Below are 17,500 nucleotides of genomic sequence, written 5' to 3' on the forward strand. Positions count from 1 at the left end.
GATGAGTTACTGTTGGTGAATAACATTTGCTTTAGGCTAACAGCGTGGGGTTACTTCATAAGTATAATATTTGAGACTGAAGAAAAAAATGAATTATTTATAGTTACAAAAATCATGAAAAATAATTATTATTATAATAATGATAATAATAATAATAACTATTACTATCATTATGAAAATAACAATGATAGTAATAATTATATAAAATATATAATAAACATATAATTATATAAAGTTAAAATAATAACAATAAAAATGATAATAAAAAATAACAATAGTATCAATGATAACGATGATAATGGTAATGACACCAACGATAACAATTAATGATATAATAAAAGAAATGACAATGATAGCAATTAAAATGATAATGAAGATGATAAGATAAAATCAAAATAATAATAAAGATTACAATACTCATGATAATAATGACAATAAAGATAATAGTAATGATGATGATGATGATAAAAGTGATAGTAATAATGATGATAATAATAATAATACTAACAATAAAACTGATAATAGTAACAACAATAGTAGTAGTTAAATGAACAATAACAATAATCATAATAATGTTAATAACGATAATGATAATGGTAATGGTAACGATAATGATAACGATAGTAACAGCAATAATAATAATAAATAATGTTAATAATGATGATAATAATGATGATACTACTACTAATAATAATGATGATAATAATAATAATGATAATAATAATAATATCAGTAATGATAATAACAACAGAAGTTGTTAAATTGACAACAATAGCCATTACAGTAATACTAATGATAATAACGATAATGATAATTGTAACGGTTACGATACTGACAGCGATTGTAATAATAATGATACTAATGGTAATGATAATAATAATAATAATAATAATATCGACAAAAATAACAATGATGATAATATGGATGATAATAATGATAAAAGTGATAATGATGATAATGATAATAGTAATAATGATGATAATAATGATCATTATGACAATAATAATAATGATGATAATGATAATGACAATAACACTGAAAATAATAATGGCAATAATAAAAATGATAATACAGGTATTAACAATGATAATTACAGTAATGATAACAATGAGAATAACAATAACCGTAAAAATTGATAATAACAATGATTGTTAATAATAATAACAATATTATTTATCATTGGCAGAATAATAATAACAATGATAATAACAGTAATAAGAATTGCATTAATTGTAATAGATTGATAAAGATAAAGATCATACTGCTAAGGTGATATTGTATATATATATATGTATATATATATTATATATATATATATAATGTTATATATATTATATACTATAATATGTATTATATATTATATATTATTATACATATTATATATTATATAATATATATATATTATATATATACATATATATTATACATATTATATATATATATATATATATATATATATATATATATATATATATATATATATGTGTGTGTGTGTGTGTGTGTGTGTGTGTGATATATATGCTTATATATACTTTATACGATATATATATGCTTATACATACTTTATACGTGATATATATGCTTAATATGGAAAAGAAAGAAAGAGAAAAAAGAGAAAGAGAAAGTTACTGTATATAGGATATATGTGTATAATATATGATATATATTATATACATATATATATATATATATATATATATATATATATATATATATATATATATATATATGATATATATTATATATATGATATATATTATATATATGATATATATTATATATGTATGATATATATTATATATACATATATATGATATATGTGACTAATATATGTGTATGATATATGATATATGTATAAGTTAAACACAATGCAACTAGTCTCCCCTAAAATAAAAACGTTTTTTTTTAATACAATCAAGCGCTGTCGTTTTCTCCGTATATTAAAAGGTAGGGATAACTTACTTTATAATTCCGGCGAGGTAGGAGGTGTGTGTCTTTCTCCGAGTTGGTAATATAAAAGTCCCGACTTTGTTAGAAATTTTCAGATTCTTCGCGGCGGCATCGGTAGCGTGTGTGACTCCTACTTGCAGGACCCGGGATCGAGACCAGGGTAAACCTTCTTTGACTTAGGGAAAAGTTAACAGGTGTTTCTCGACACCTGCTCGTGTTTGGCGGTTCACGAGCGTTCTCCACGGAGATAACGTCCCCCTCTCGAGGTCAGAGGTCACTCAGGTCGGCAGCTATGCAGAAAGGTAGCAACAAGCCCCACATGGATTGATAAATTCAGTAAGCTGGTTCTGGTTGGCCAATCGGTAGCTGTTTTGTTATTTGATGATAATAATAATAATAATTATACTAGTAGTAATAGTAATGATTATTAACTATTATAATATGATAGTGATATGGTAATAGTAATAATATTAATCATTATTATAAGTATATCATAATAATAATGATGATGATGATCATAATAATAGTAATAATAATAATAATAATAATTATAATAATACTAATAATGATAATAATCATAATAATATAATAATAATAATAATAATAATCTATTATAACAGTAAATATAATAATAAGGATGACGATGATAATAATAATAATAATAATAATAATAATAATAATAATGATAATCTATTAGAACAGTAAATACAATAATAATGATGACGATGATAATGATAATGATAATACTACTACTATGATAATAATAATGATAATAATAATGATAATGATAATAATAATGATAATAATAATAGCAATGGTAATAATATTAGTAATAATATTGATAATATAATGGTAACGATAAAAGATAATAATGATAATAAAATTAATGCTGAGGATAACAATAATAATCATAATAATTACAATAATAAGAGCAATAATAATGATGATGATGGTAAGAGAAAAATCATCATGGTAATATCAGTATCCAACTTTTTCTGTCTGTCTGTCTGTCTTACTGCCTGCATGTCAGTATCTCACAGTCTCTTTCCATTTTTCTTATACACCCTGGTGATTTCTAACAAACATTATTAATGATGTATTAACACGTTTGATCAATCATTATTAGTTTGTTAGCAACATATGAATTGAACGAAAAATTATCTCAGGACATTCTCTCTATATACGAGATGAGTTACTGTTGGTGAATAACATTTGATTTAGGCTAACAGCGTGGGGTTACTTCATAAGTATAATATTTGAGACTGAAGAAAAAAATGAATTATTTATAGTTACATAAATCATGAAAAATAACAATTATTATAATAATAATACTAATAATGATAACTATTACTATCATTATAAAAATAACAATGATAGTAATAATTATATAAAATATATAATAAACGTATAATTATATAAAGTTATAATAATAATACAAATAATAACAAAAAATAACAATAGAAGTAATGATAACGATGATAATGGTAATGATAATAACGATAACAATTAATGATATAATAAAATAAACACATATACTTTATACGAGATATATACTTAATATGGAAAACATAATCTTGTAAAGAGAGAGAGAGAGAGAGAGAGAGAGAGAGAGAGAGAGAGAGAGAGAGAGAGAGAGAGAGAGAGAGAGAGAGAGAGAGAGAGAGAGAGAGAGTGGGGGAGGGAGGGAGGGAGGGAGGGAGGGAGGGAGAGGGAGAGGGAGAGGGAGAGGGAGAAAAGAAAGGAGAGAAAGTAAATTAATAAATAAGTAAACATCTCTTTAGGTATAAATGGTGAAATAAACAAATAAGAAATAATGATAATTTTGACTTGGCAAAACATTAGCGAATAGACTATAAAGAAATATTTCTTTATATCATAGTTCAGATCACATAAGACTCACGAAAGGCATGTTCCACCAATCCCTGTGTGCCGTAGTTTAACTGATAACTTTTCGGACACGATACAATGGATAGTAAATGTACCTATAGCTAGTATGTGATATATTACGTTAGCGTGCTGTGTTTTACTTGTTTCTCATTCTTCTATTGGGATAGAATCAGATTTATATTGAATGCCGTCTCGGGTGGCATTTGACAGTCAGTTTGATCACATAAGAATTTTGTGAGTGGAATTGAGGAAGAGAAGATAGAAGAGAAAGATGTATATGAGTATTGTATCTAGTTCTAGCGATTCAGTCATCAATTACAAACATGAGATTGGAAAACCTTTTTTTTTTAAACCAAAATACATTATGTGAGTTAATAATTGTCCATAATGTGCAATGTAGTAATATCTCTCTCTCTCATATTATTATCTTGATTCCCTAAATTACTAAGTAATAATAAATGTATTGTTTCAGTGGAAAGATTTAATTATATACTCGATCTCATCCTTAAAAAAACTACAATTCCTGAACGTCCTCAGGAAGAAATCTATAGTAAAGAACTCATTCTGTTCTGGTATTGTGTACGGAGTCCTAGTTGACAGAATTACATTACTATTGAATGCTATCAGTTTGATCACATCAGATTTTTGTAAATGAGTAATGAAGAGCTTGATGTATAGATAGATTTGCAATGAATATACGTTTAGAAATATTGATGTATAGAGATAAGATGCACCTATAGCCAATGTATAATATATTACATTAGCGTGATGTTTTTTACTCTTTTTTTTCTTGTAGTAAGATAGAGATAAAAGCCCTCTTTGGGATGTATATTAACATACAGATAATTGTATAGACAGAAAGGTGGCTCGATAATTAAGTAGACCAATATAGACAAACGTATAATCAGGAAAATAAATAGATAAATGGATAGAAAGGTGGATGAATATAGATAGATAAATAGAAAAATAAATGTACTAAGGATACTTGAATAAATTTATATGAAGAGATAATAAGGCACTGCCAGTTAGATTAATAAGCTAATTGAAATAGATGAGCGGATTATTGCAAAGACATATGTTATCTTATCTTATGATATTGCTTGAATTGGTTCTCAGTAGTTTCTGTATGTAAATAACACGTTAGCTGACACATTAACTTATAAAAAAATATATATAAAAGCTCTTCATCAACTACATAAAATTACCACCTTAAAAAAATATATTATTCATGACACCTCTCCCTCTCTTGTGCCCCATTTTTTCCCTCTTCTCCTTGTCTACTGCATGTGTTCCCTCTTCCATTCAGTTCTCTTTCTCTGTCTCTGCTCCTCTCTGTCTCTGTATCTACCTGTACCTCTCAGATTTCCTTACAATATTCTCTAGTGATTTCTGGCTTCTGATCTATCTCTTGTCTATCTCTCATGTTTAGAACTTTTATCAGAATAAAAGTATGTTTCAGGTTTGTCGTATTTTAAAATTTTCGTGAGTATCTGAGTTCCACTGTACCCTTACTTAACGTAAATTATAAAGATTGTGGTATTTAATGATTGTTTGAATCAGAAGGCAAATTAAGTGAAATATATTACTGAAAATCACGTATTCATATTACATTTTCACATTGAAAATCCATTCTTAGGCGATGAGGTAGATAAGAAAATAAACAGATAATGCCAAGATTATAAACCTTGAGAAAGTGATTCTTGCTAACATTATTAGCGGTATCGATGTATTCGCTAATATTGAAATCATTCCATAAACAAACTTTGTGTTACAGAAATTTAGTTTTTTTAACTTCGCAGTTGTGTAATTTATTTATTTTATATTTTTTCACGAAACTATATGTAGAATATATCTTAAAGAATGAGATGTGTGGATTCAGAATAATTTTTTTTTTACCTTCTTATGTTACTTGCATTTTATGTTTTGTAGGATATATATTGAAGTATGAAGACTAAATTCGTTAGTAATTTATATTAATTGTAAATATATTTCATTAATCATTTTTAGCTATGTCTGAAATCGGATACCATTCAAACATTAGTTATGATTATGTATCTAGTGTTAACAATTTAGCCATTAATTGTAAAGTAAACATGAAATTGAATACATTCTATGCGAGTTAATAATGGCTATTAAATATTATTATTATCGTAACTACCCCAAAAATTAATGTCCCAGTCAATTTGTTTCAGTCGGAGGATTTAATTTTATATTCGATCTCATCCTTAAATACTAGAATTCCTGGACGGCCCCAGGAAGAAATCAATAGTAAATTGCTCTTTCTGTTCTGGTGCTGTGACATGAATCGGGATATATAAGAAAGAACAGATAATATGATTGTAAACTTTATGATTTTTTAATTTTTTTATTCGTTAATGCTGAAATAATTAAAAAACAAGCTAACAACAAATTCCGATTCTTAAGTTCTTTTACTTTTTTTTACGAAAATATGGTCAACTTGCAGTCTACAGTCTTGGGATATATATTAAATACAAATCTAGACGATTAAACCATGTACGAGACTTTAACCAGCTCGGACCTCTTTTTTTCAGACGCAGCAGCAATAGACCCAAAGCCTTGTGCCACAGGAGCTACCCTGGTGTCCGGGGCCTCTCGTCTCGCTCGGCGTTATTGCTTCTGAGTTTATAACGTAATTTAAGTAGAGTAAATCTCTGATTTTTTCAGCATTTTGTGCTTTGCCTGCACCTTCAGTGCCTTGATTTTGTAGGTCACACGAGACTACAATAGGCGTAGTCAGCACCCCACCTCAGACCCGCAGCACTCTCCTACACTAGGGTAGCCCTTACGGGCTTTGACCCCTGGGTAGGGAGGCCCAGTAGTCTGGGGCGTCCTTTGGGCGCACTTTTTCTTTATTCTGAATTCTTTTCCTCTTTTCATGTGACTTCCCTGAGCCTACCGGAGTACCCTTGTGGGCTCCCGTATTCGCTTGGGGGGTGGGCATCGAATTACCGCCCTTCGCACTAGGCAAGTTCGGCGGTAAGGAGGTGTCTTCCACATAACTCGATCCCTCTTTGGTACTGGAGAACGCAACCAAGCTTCCACTGGGGGGGTAGAGGACGGTAACTGCCACACTTCTCTTAGCTATTGTTGTTAGGTTGATTAACAATAGTTAAGGGTTAACTGGTCCCTTCAGGACAACGGGCACGGGCCCAGGGGTCGGACTCGGTCCGATACCCAGCATGATCGATCCGCGGCTACCCCTCCTCCTCCTCAAGGAGGGGGGACGACCCATGACTCGCCTACGACCAATACGACCTTGAACAACGGAACCCCTACTGCTGACAAACGTGAACGACGATTCTTTTCAATCCCTCCACAGAATGCAAGGTATCTGACTGTCGAATGCGTGAATGAAAATCAATCGCTTTTGAATGTGAGCCCCTTCATCATCAAGAAGGTCCTTGATGGTCAAGTGGACGGCGATTTCGATTTTGTCAAGAAATTGCGAGATGGTAGCCTCCTTGTAAAAGTGCAATTCAACTCCCAGATTAAGGACTTGCTTAAACTGACGTAGATTCATGATTTGATGGTTAAAGTAACTATCCCCATTGGCCCCAATACCTGCAAGGGAGTAATCTTTAGCAGGGATTTGAGGACAATGGAGGAGAGTGAAATTCTGGAAAATATGAAGGACCAAAGCGTAGTGGACGTGAACTGCATGACCAAGAAAGACGGGAATGTGCGAACAAAAACTGGATTGTGCTTTTTGACTTTTGCTTCGAGTAAAATTCCTGAGTATGTCACGGTTGGATATGAACGTGTCCAAGTGCGACCTTACATTCAAAAACCTATGCGCTGTATTAGATGCCAAAAATTTGGACACACCTCATTACGATGCAATGATAAGGATACTAGTAAATTTACTTGTGGTAAATGTGCTGGAGATCATGACACTGCTGTATGTACTGAGAAAACGCTCAGGTGTGCTAACTGTGGAGGTCCCCATCAATCTGGCTCTGCCGAGTGCAGCAGCTTGAAGAAGGAGACTGAAATATTAGCATACATGAGAGGACATGATGTTAGTTACCGGGAAGCCAAGAGGAAAGTTGAAGGTTTGACCAGCAAACCCAATACTTCCTTCGCTTCAGCAGCAACTAACAACACTTCCAGTGCAAACGGCATCAGTCAGGAACTTGCAGCTAAGGATAAAGAAATTGCGGAATTAAAGGAAACGGTCAAGGAATTAATGAGTCAAATCAAAGAATTGAAAAATACAATTCAACAAATTGCTGAATCAACCCAGCAAAAGCATCAGCATCATAAGGAGGATGATACCAAAACACAATCTGGATCGCACCTTCTCGTCCAGGCGGCTCCTGCTAGGACTTCGTCTGGTGTTTGGTCTGCTTCTCGAAGTAGATCATCTTCCACCGGGCGTCTCCCTGGCAGCGAGACGCAGGACATGGAGGCTACTGTCTCCAAAAATACCCACGGAAGGCCCCTGGGTAGCGAGGGAGAGGAGGACGAACAAACCCCATAAAACGTTAACCATTATACAATGGAACTGTCGAAGTATTAGATCTAAAGTAAATGACCTCAGATTATTAGCCTCGTCCTATGCTCCCGATATTATAGTCTTACAAGAAACACACTTAAACAACCTCGTCTGTGACGAGGTCGTATCACTGAGAAACTACCATTTGTGTCGGAAGGATCGTGAGGGTAGGGGTGGAGGCGGAATCGCCATGTACATCCACCAAAGCCTCCCTTTTACAGAAGTGATTATTGATTCTACTTTGGAATTTGTCGCATGCAACATGTTACATGTTCGGTTTATTGTCCCCCTGATAAAGTGGTAATTTATGATGAGCTCTTTGCTCTTCAGGATAGTCTGCCAGAAAATAAATTAATTTTAGGTGATTTTAATGCTCATCATACATTATAGGGTTCCCTGCGGGCGGATGGTAGAGGTGAGCAAGTAGTTAAGCTGATTAACGATTCTGATTTAGTTCTTCAGAACGATGGTAGCCCGACGCGGGTAGACGATAATACCGGGAATTTGAGCTTTATTGACTTATCACTGGTCTCTTCATCAGTAGCAGCCAAGTGCCTGTGGCACACCATTGATGACTCGTTGGGAAGCGATCACCTTCCTATTTTGATTGAATATTCATGCGACACAGTGAGAACGCCTTCAGCGCCTAAATTTAACGTAAAAAGACCAGACTAGGTCGCCTTCACAAGGAGCGTCAAGCTCGAACTTGTTGGAGAAACCATTGATGATAAAGTAAACAATATTCAGAATTCGATTATAGAAGCAGCTTTGCTATCCATTCCTAAATCTTTGACAGATAGCGTTAAGCATAGAGTTCCATGGTGGACACCAGATTGCCGCAGGGCGCTGTGCCGACGCAATAAGGCCTACAGGCTTTTCAAAAATAACATAAATAATGAGAACTTTTGCAACTACAAACTAGCAAGAGCTAGGGCTCGTAGACAATTAGACAAGCTAAAAGAGACTCCTGGCGTAGCTTTGTCTCTACAATAAATAGCAATACAAAAATATCAGAGGTTTGGTCCACTGTCAAAAAAAAAAAAAAAAAAAAAAAAAAAAAATAAGAACAAAACATCCTGCAAAATTAAAAACATCATTCACGAGGGAACAAATTTCGATTCACCAAAAGACATTGCTAATGTACTCGCCAGGCAGTTCTCTTATACAAGCAGCTCAGCAAATTACCATCCTGCTTTCCTGCCCACCAAGGAAGCCGCTAAGCTGCAACCTATTCACTTTGCCACAGGAGATGACTTTGATTATAATAAAGACCTTACAATAGAAGAGCTTGTCCGAGCCCTAGAAGCCGGTAGAGGAACATCCCCGAGCCCCGATGAGATTCGATATGAGATGATGAAGCATCTTAATCATGATGACATGATTAAGTTGCTAGAAGTGTACAATGAAATTTGGAAAAGCCACACTTTTCCAAACTCATGGCACGTCGCCCACATCATTCCTGTATTGAAAGGAGGGGGTAATCCCAGAACTGCCATCTCCTACCGACCAATTGCGTTGACAAGTTGCTTATGCAAGGTCATGGAAAATTGTTAATAGTAGGCTATTGCATTTTTTAAATTCCAGTAATTTACTAGTTGACGAGCAGTGCGGTTTCCGAAAGGGACGCCAAACTCTCGATCAACTAGTAAAGCTAGACAGTCATATCCAAGAGCCAATTGCCAAAAAATATTTTTTGATTTCAGTATTTTTAGATATAGAAAAGGCCTACGACATGACATGGCGATATGGCCTACTCAGAAAACTTTATGCTTTCGGATTACGTGGAAACTTGCCTTGTTTTATTCAAAATTTAATTTCTGACAGAACGTTTTCTGTCAAACTTTTTTCCGACAATGTCACTTTTTCGGACATTTTTGTCCAGGCAAACACAAGGAAGTGTCTTGTCGCCAACATTATTTATATGTATGATTAATGTCATCCTACCAGCTCCCCCTCGAAATCTTAAATACTCACTGTACGCCGATGATTGTGCATTGTGGCATTCCAGCAATAATGCAGTTCTCGGCAAATCGTATCCAACTCGCATTGGATATGATTCATAACTGGGGCCTCCAATGGGGTTTTGTTTTCCACTAGAAAGAGTATTGGGGTAATTTTTTCACATAGAAAGATACCAAATATCAGATTAACTTTAGATAACCACCCAATACCCATTCAAAGTTCTGCTAGATTTCTTGGTCTACTCTTTGATTGTAGACTTAATTGGAAAGACCACATTGGTCAGTTAAAGAATAAATGTCAAAAAGCACTAAATTTATTAAAGTGCATTGCTGGTAATAAATGGGGAGCTGATAGAAAGTCTTTGCTAACGATATATAAAGCCCTGGTTAGGTCTAAAGTAGATTATGGGTCAATCGTGTATGGCTCGGCAACAAAAACAAGTTTGAAAGGTTTGGATGCTGTGCAGAATGCTTGTTTACGTGTGTGTCTTGGAGCCCTGAAGTGCACTCGGATCGAGCGTCTTGAGGTGGAGTCAGGAGTACCTCCCCTCCGACTCAGACGCGGCCAATTAGCCCTGACCTATGCCGCTAAGGTGGCTCGATACCCGAGCCATCCCAATGGTAATGGAGGCATTAGGCCCTTTGCCACAAGACTCCACGACCTCGTCGAGAAAGTCGGTATAGATCTCTCTACTATTGATACCCTGGTTCAGTCAAACATAGCGCCATGGGAAACACCCATTTTTTCCATCATGAAAGCTTGGCTTCCATCAGCTAAGGCCATGGCGCCGGAGGGTGAGGTACGCCAGCGGTTTAGAGAGATCCTTATTAAGCATTTATCCTTTTTTCACATATATACCGACGGCTCCAAGACAAATGAGGGTGTGGGTGCGGGTGTATGGTCGACTGAATGTGAACTAAAGTTTAGACTGCCGAATCATACATCGATCTTTCTTGCTGAACTTTTTGCCATTGACAAAGCTATTGATTTTGCTCTATCGACGACCCACGATAGAATAGTTATTTTTTCCGATTCATTAAGTTCACTTAAAGCTATTAAATCCTTAGAAACCACTAAAAATGAATTGCTGGGTAATATCATTCGTAAGTTACACGGTGCCAATAAATCAATCAAGCTAATATGGGTACCAGGCCACTCTGGTATCCATGGCAATGAACAGGCTGACAAATTAGCCGGGTCAACTGACGATTTGGACATTACCATAATTCGTACAGATCTCAGGTGTTTTGTGTCTCTTATAAAAGCAAAAATACATCTCCTGTGGCAAAGTGAGTGGACCGACCTCCAACTCACAAATAAAATAAAACCAATTATAGAACAGTGGGCCACAGCCCACAGAAAAAAAAAAAGAAGGGAGGAGGTGGTGTTGGCCCGCCTGAGACTTAATGCCACAAGAATAACACACCTCACTCCATACATGGAAAGAAGATCCCCTCCACAGTGCCCCCATTGCAAAAACCATCTGACCATAAAACATCTGCTCATAACCTGCCATGACTACAGTAACCAAAGACAACTAATAAAAAAATATTTCAGAAATAAAAACATACCATTTACAATATCAAACATTTTAACAGACGATAAAAAAAAGTAAAGTAATTGCTTTTCTAAGGGAGACAAAACTTTATGACCTTATTTAGATTGATAGAATAAATAGGATCCATTGGCTTAATAACCTTGGTCATGTGCCGCTGGTTGATAGCCAAGAAAAAAAAAAAAAAAATTGATATTGTAAAGGTTAATTTATAAAACTTAACTCCAATATTAACATAAAATAGTTTTATAAATACCTCCTTACTCCCTTCCTTCCATACCTGAAATCGGAAATTATTCAAGCTATTTGTATGTTTATTAATCTAGTTTTAGTAATTCAGTTATAAGTTATAAATCGAACATGAGACTGGAGACTTTTAAAACAAACCTATTTCTATACGAGTTGATAATGATTGATAATATGTAATGTAGTAACCTTTTCCCCCCTTCCCCTCCTCTTCTCTCTCACATACTCAATATTATTATCATAACTGTAATAATTCAAAATCTATCTCATCCTTAAAAAAATACTATTAATGGACACCCTCAGGAAGAAATCTCTAGTAAATTGTCCATTCTGTTCTTGTGTTTTGTCCTAGTGGACAGAATGATATTTCTATTGAATCCTGTCTCGGGTTGTATTAAGCAGTCACTTTGATTACATAAGAATTGTGTGTGTGGTATTAAAGGAGAGAAGATAACGAAAAGCGTTATGTATAGATAAATTTGTCGTGAATAGAAGCATAGACTTTAATAATGTATGCAGATAAGATAAGGAGGATGTGCAGTAATTAAAAGCCCTCTTGTGATGTATATTAACAGATAGATAAATGTATAGACACAAAGATGGATCGATAAGTAGACAATCATAGACAAACGCTTACTCAGATAGATAAATAAATAGGCAGATGATGTGAAGATTGCAAACCTTGTGAAACTGATTTTTGTTAACATCATTCGCAGTATCGACTTATTCGCTAACACGGAAATAATTTATAAACAAACATTATGTTATAGAAATTCCGATTGTTAGCTTCGTGAAATATCATTCGTTTATCTTTTACCCTTTTCACGAAAATAGGGGCAACTTACAGTCTTCAGTCTTGTAGAATATATTTGATACAATTTAAGTATACAATAAGCTACCATCTCAATTTTTGAAATTAAATAAAACTAACGTATTAACTTCATTGATAAAATTTATCAATATATATATCATGATTTTGACCAAATTTCTTAATAACCCCTTTTTTCAGTTCTAGAAAACATATTATTAAAGTAATATGTATGATTATGTATCTAAGTTTAGCAATTCATTCAGTTGCAAAGTATATATATAAATATTCTATACAAGTTAAGAATGGTTGATATTGTGTAATGAAGTAATCTCTCCCTCCTTACCAACCCACCCCTCTCTCATACTCAATATTATTATTATTATCATAATAACTGCCCCAAAAATATTGAATAATACTAAATTCATTGGTGTTTTAGTATGGACGATTTAATAATATATTCGAACTCATCCTTAAAAACTACAATTCATGGACGCCCCCAGGAAGAAATCAATAGTAAATTGCTCTTTCCGTTCTGGTGCTGTGTACGGAGTCCTAGTGGACAGAGTCAGATTTCTAATGAGTGCTATCTCGGGTTGCATTTAGCAGTCGTTTTGATCTCTTAAGAATTTTGTGAGTGGGATCAATGGAGAAGATATAATAAAGAGCTTGATATATAGGTATATTTGCCATGGATAGACGTATAGATATAACGATGTATAGAGATAAGAAAAAGAGGTAATCCAATAATTAAAGACCCTCTTGTGATGTATAATAACAGACAGATAATATATATAGGCAGAAAAATAGATCAATATTTCAGTAGACGAATAGAGACAAACGTAAACTCTTTCTTATATCGGGAGATATTAGAAAGAACAGATAATGTGATAGTAAACTTTATGGAATAAAAAACTTATTCGCTGATGCTGAAATAATTCAAAAACAAGCTAAAAACAATTTCCGACTCTTCAGTTCTTTTGTTTTTTTCACGAAAATATGGTCAACTTAAAGTCTAGAGTCTTGGAGAAAATATAGAATTTTATGAGAATCACATCGTAAAGGTTAATTTATGAAACCCAACTCGATCATTGACTTAAAATAGTTTCAAAAATACTTACTTACTCCCTTCCTTCCATGCCTGAAATCGGAAATTATTCAAGCAATTTGTATGTGTATGATTATTTATCTAGTTTCAGCAATTTAGTTATTAGTTATAAATCGAACATGAGACTGGAGACTTTTAAAACAAACCTATTTCTATACGAGTTGATAATGATTGATAATATGTAATGTAGTAACCTTTTTCCAACTTTCCCTCCTCTTCTCTCTCACATACTCAATATTATTATCATAACTGTAATAATTCAAAATCTATCTCATCCTTAAAAAATATACTATTAATGGACACCCTCAGGAAGAAATCTCTAGTAAATTGTTCATTCTGTTCTTGTGTTTTGTCCTAGTGGACAGAATGATATTTCTATTGAATCCTGTCTCGGGTTGTATTAAGCAGTCACTTTGATTACATAAGAATTGTGTGTGTGGTATAAAAGGAGAGAAGATAACGAAAAGCGTTATGTATAGATAAATTTGTCGTGAATAGAAGCATAGACTTTAATAATGTATACAGATAAGATAAGGAGGATGTGCAGTAGTTAAAAGCCCTCTTGTGATGTATATTAACAGATAGATAAATGTATAGACACAAAGATGGATCGATAAGTAGACAATCATAGACAAACGCTTACTCAGATAGATAAATAAATAGGCAGATGATGTGAAGATTGCAAACCTTGTGAAACTGATTTTTGTTAACATCATTCGCAGTATCGACTTATTCGCTAACACGGAAATAATTTATAAACAAACATTATGTTATAGAAATTCCGATTGTTAGCTTCGTGAAATATCATTCGTTTATCTTTTACCTTTTTCACGAAAATAGGGGCAACTTACAGTCTTCAGTCTTGTAGAATATATTTGATACAATTTAAGTATAATATAAGTTACCTTCTCAATATTTGAAATTAAATAAAACTAACGTATTAACTTTATTGATAAAATTTATCAATATTCATATTATGACTTTGACCAAATATCTCATAACCCCTTTTTTCAATTCTAGAAAACTTATTCAAGTAATATGTATGATTATGTACCTAGGTTTAGCAATTCATTCAGTTACAAAGTATATATATAAATATTCTATACAAGTTAAGAATGGTTGATATTGTGTAATGAAGTAATCTCTCCCTCCTTACCAACCCACCCCTCTCTCATACTCAATATTATTATTATTATCATAATAACTGCCCCAAAAATATTGAATAATACTAAATTCATTGGTGTTTTAGTTTGGACGATTTAATCATATATTCGAACTCATCCTTAAAAACTACAATTCCTGGACGCACCCAGGAAGAAATCAATAGTAAATTGCTCTTTCCGTTCTAGTGCTGTGTACGGAGTCCTAGTGGACAGAGTCAGATTTCTAATGAGTGCTATCTCGGGTTGCATTTAGCAGTCGTTTTGATCTCTTAAGAATTTTGTGAGTGGGATCAATGGAGAAGATATAATAAAGAGCTTGATATATAGGTATATTTGCCATGGATAGACGTATAGATATAACGATGTATAGAGATAAGAAAAAGAGGTAATCCAATAATTGAAGACCCTCTTGTGATGTATAATAACAGACAGATAATATATATAGGCAGAAAAATAGATCAATATTTCAGTAGACGAATAGAGACAATCGCAAACTCTTTCTTATATCGGGAGATATTAGAAAGAACAGATAATGTGATAGTAAACTTTATGGAATAAAAAACGTATTCGCTGATGCTGAAATAATTCAAAAAATAAAGTCTAGAGTCTTGGAGAAAATATAGAATTTTATGAGAATCACATCGTAAAGGTTAATTTATGAAACCCAACTCGATCATTGACTTAAAATAGTTTCAAAAATACTTACTTACTCCCTTCCTTCCATGCCTGAAATCGGAAATTATTCAAGCAATTTGTATTTGCATGATTATTTATCTAGTTTCAGCAATTTAGTTATTAGTTATAAAATCGAACATGAGACTGGAGACTTTTAAAACAAACCTATGTCTATACGAGTTGATAATGATTGATAATATTTAATGTAGTAACTTTCTCCCCCCCCCCTCTCCCCTTCTCTCTCACATACTCAATATTACTGTTATAATTCTAAATCTATCTCATCCTTTAAAAAACTACAATTAATGGACGCCCTCAGGAAGAAATCTCTAGTAAATTGTTCATTCTGTTCTTGTGTTTTGTCCTAGTGGACAGAATATTTCTATTGAATCCTGTCTCGGGTTGTATTTAGCAGTCACTTTGATTACATAAGAATTCTGTGTGTGGTAAAAAATGAGAGAAGATAACGAAAAGCGTTATGCATAGATAAATTTGTCGTGAATAGAAGCATAGACTTTAATAATGTATACAGATAAGATAAGGAGGATGTGCAGTAATTAAAAGCCCTCTTGTGATGTATATTAACAGATAGATAAATGTATAGACACAAAGATGGATCGATAAGTAGACGATCATAGACAAACGCTTACTCAGATAGATAAATAAATAGGCAGATGATGTGAAGATTGCAAACCTTGTGAAACTGATTTTTGTTAACATCATTCGCAGTATCGACATATTAGCTAACACGGAAATAATTTATAAACAAACGTTATGTGATAGAAATTCCAATTGTTAGCTTCGTGAAATATTATTCGTTTATCTTTTACCTTTTTCACGAAAATAGGGGCAACTTACAGTCTTCAGTCTTGTAGAATATATTTGATACAATTACATTGTACAAAAAGCTACTTTCCAAATTTATGAAAATAAATAAAGTTAACATATTAATTTCATTGATAAAATTTATCAAAAATTATATTATGAGTTTGACCAAATAACTCATAACCCCTTTTTTCAATTCTAGAAAACATATTAATAAAGTAATATGTATGATTATGTATCTAGGTTTAGCAATTCATTCAGTTGCAAAGTATATATATAAATATTCTATACAAGTTAAGAATGGTTGATATTGTGTAATGAAGTAATCTCTCCCTCCCTACCAACCCATCCCTCTCTCATACTCAATATTATTATTATTATCATAATAACTGCCCCAAAAATATTGAATAATACTAAATTCATTGGTGTTTTAGTTTGGACGATTTAATCATATATTCGAACTCATCCTTAATAACTACAATTCCTGGACGCCCCCAGGAAGAAATCAATAGTAAATTGCTCTTTCCGTTCTAGTGCTGTGTACGGAGTCCTAGTGGACAGAGTCAGATTTCTAATGAGTGCTATCTCGGGTTGCATTTAGCAGTCGTTTTGATCTCTTAAGAATTTTGTGAGTGGGATCAATGGAGAAGATATAATAAAGAGCTTGATATATAGGTATATTTGCCATGGATAGACGTATAGATATAACGATGTATAGAGATAAGAAAAAGAGGTAATCCAATAATTAAGGACCCTCTTGTGATGTATAATAACAGACAGATAAATATATAGGCAGAAAAATAGA

Source organism: Penaeus chinensis, chromosome 41 (genome assembly GCF_019202785.1).
Source record: "Penaeus chinensis breed Huanghai No. 1 chromosome 41, ASM1920278v2, whole genome shotgun sequence".
Lineage (NCBI taxonomy): Eukaryota > Metazoa > Arthropoda > Malacostraca > Decapoda > Penaeidae > Penaeus > Penaeus chinensis.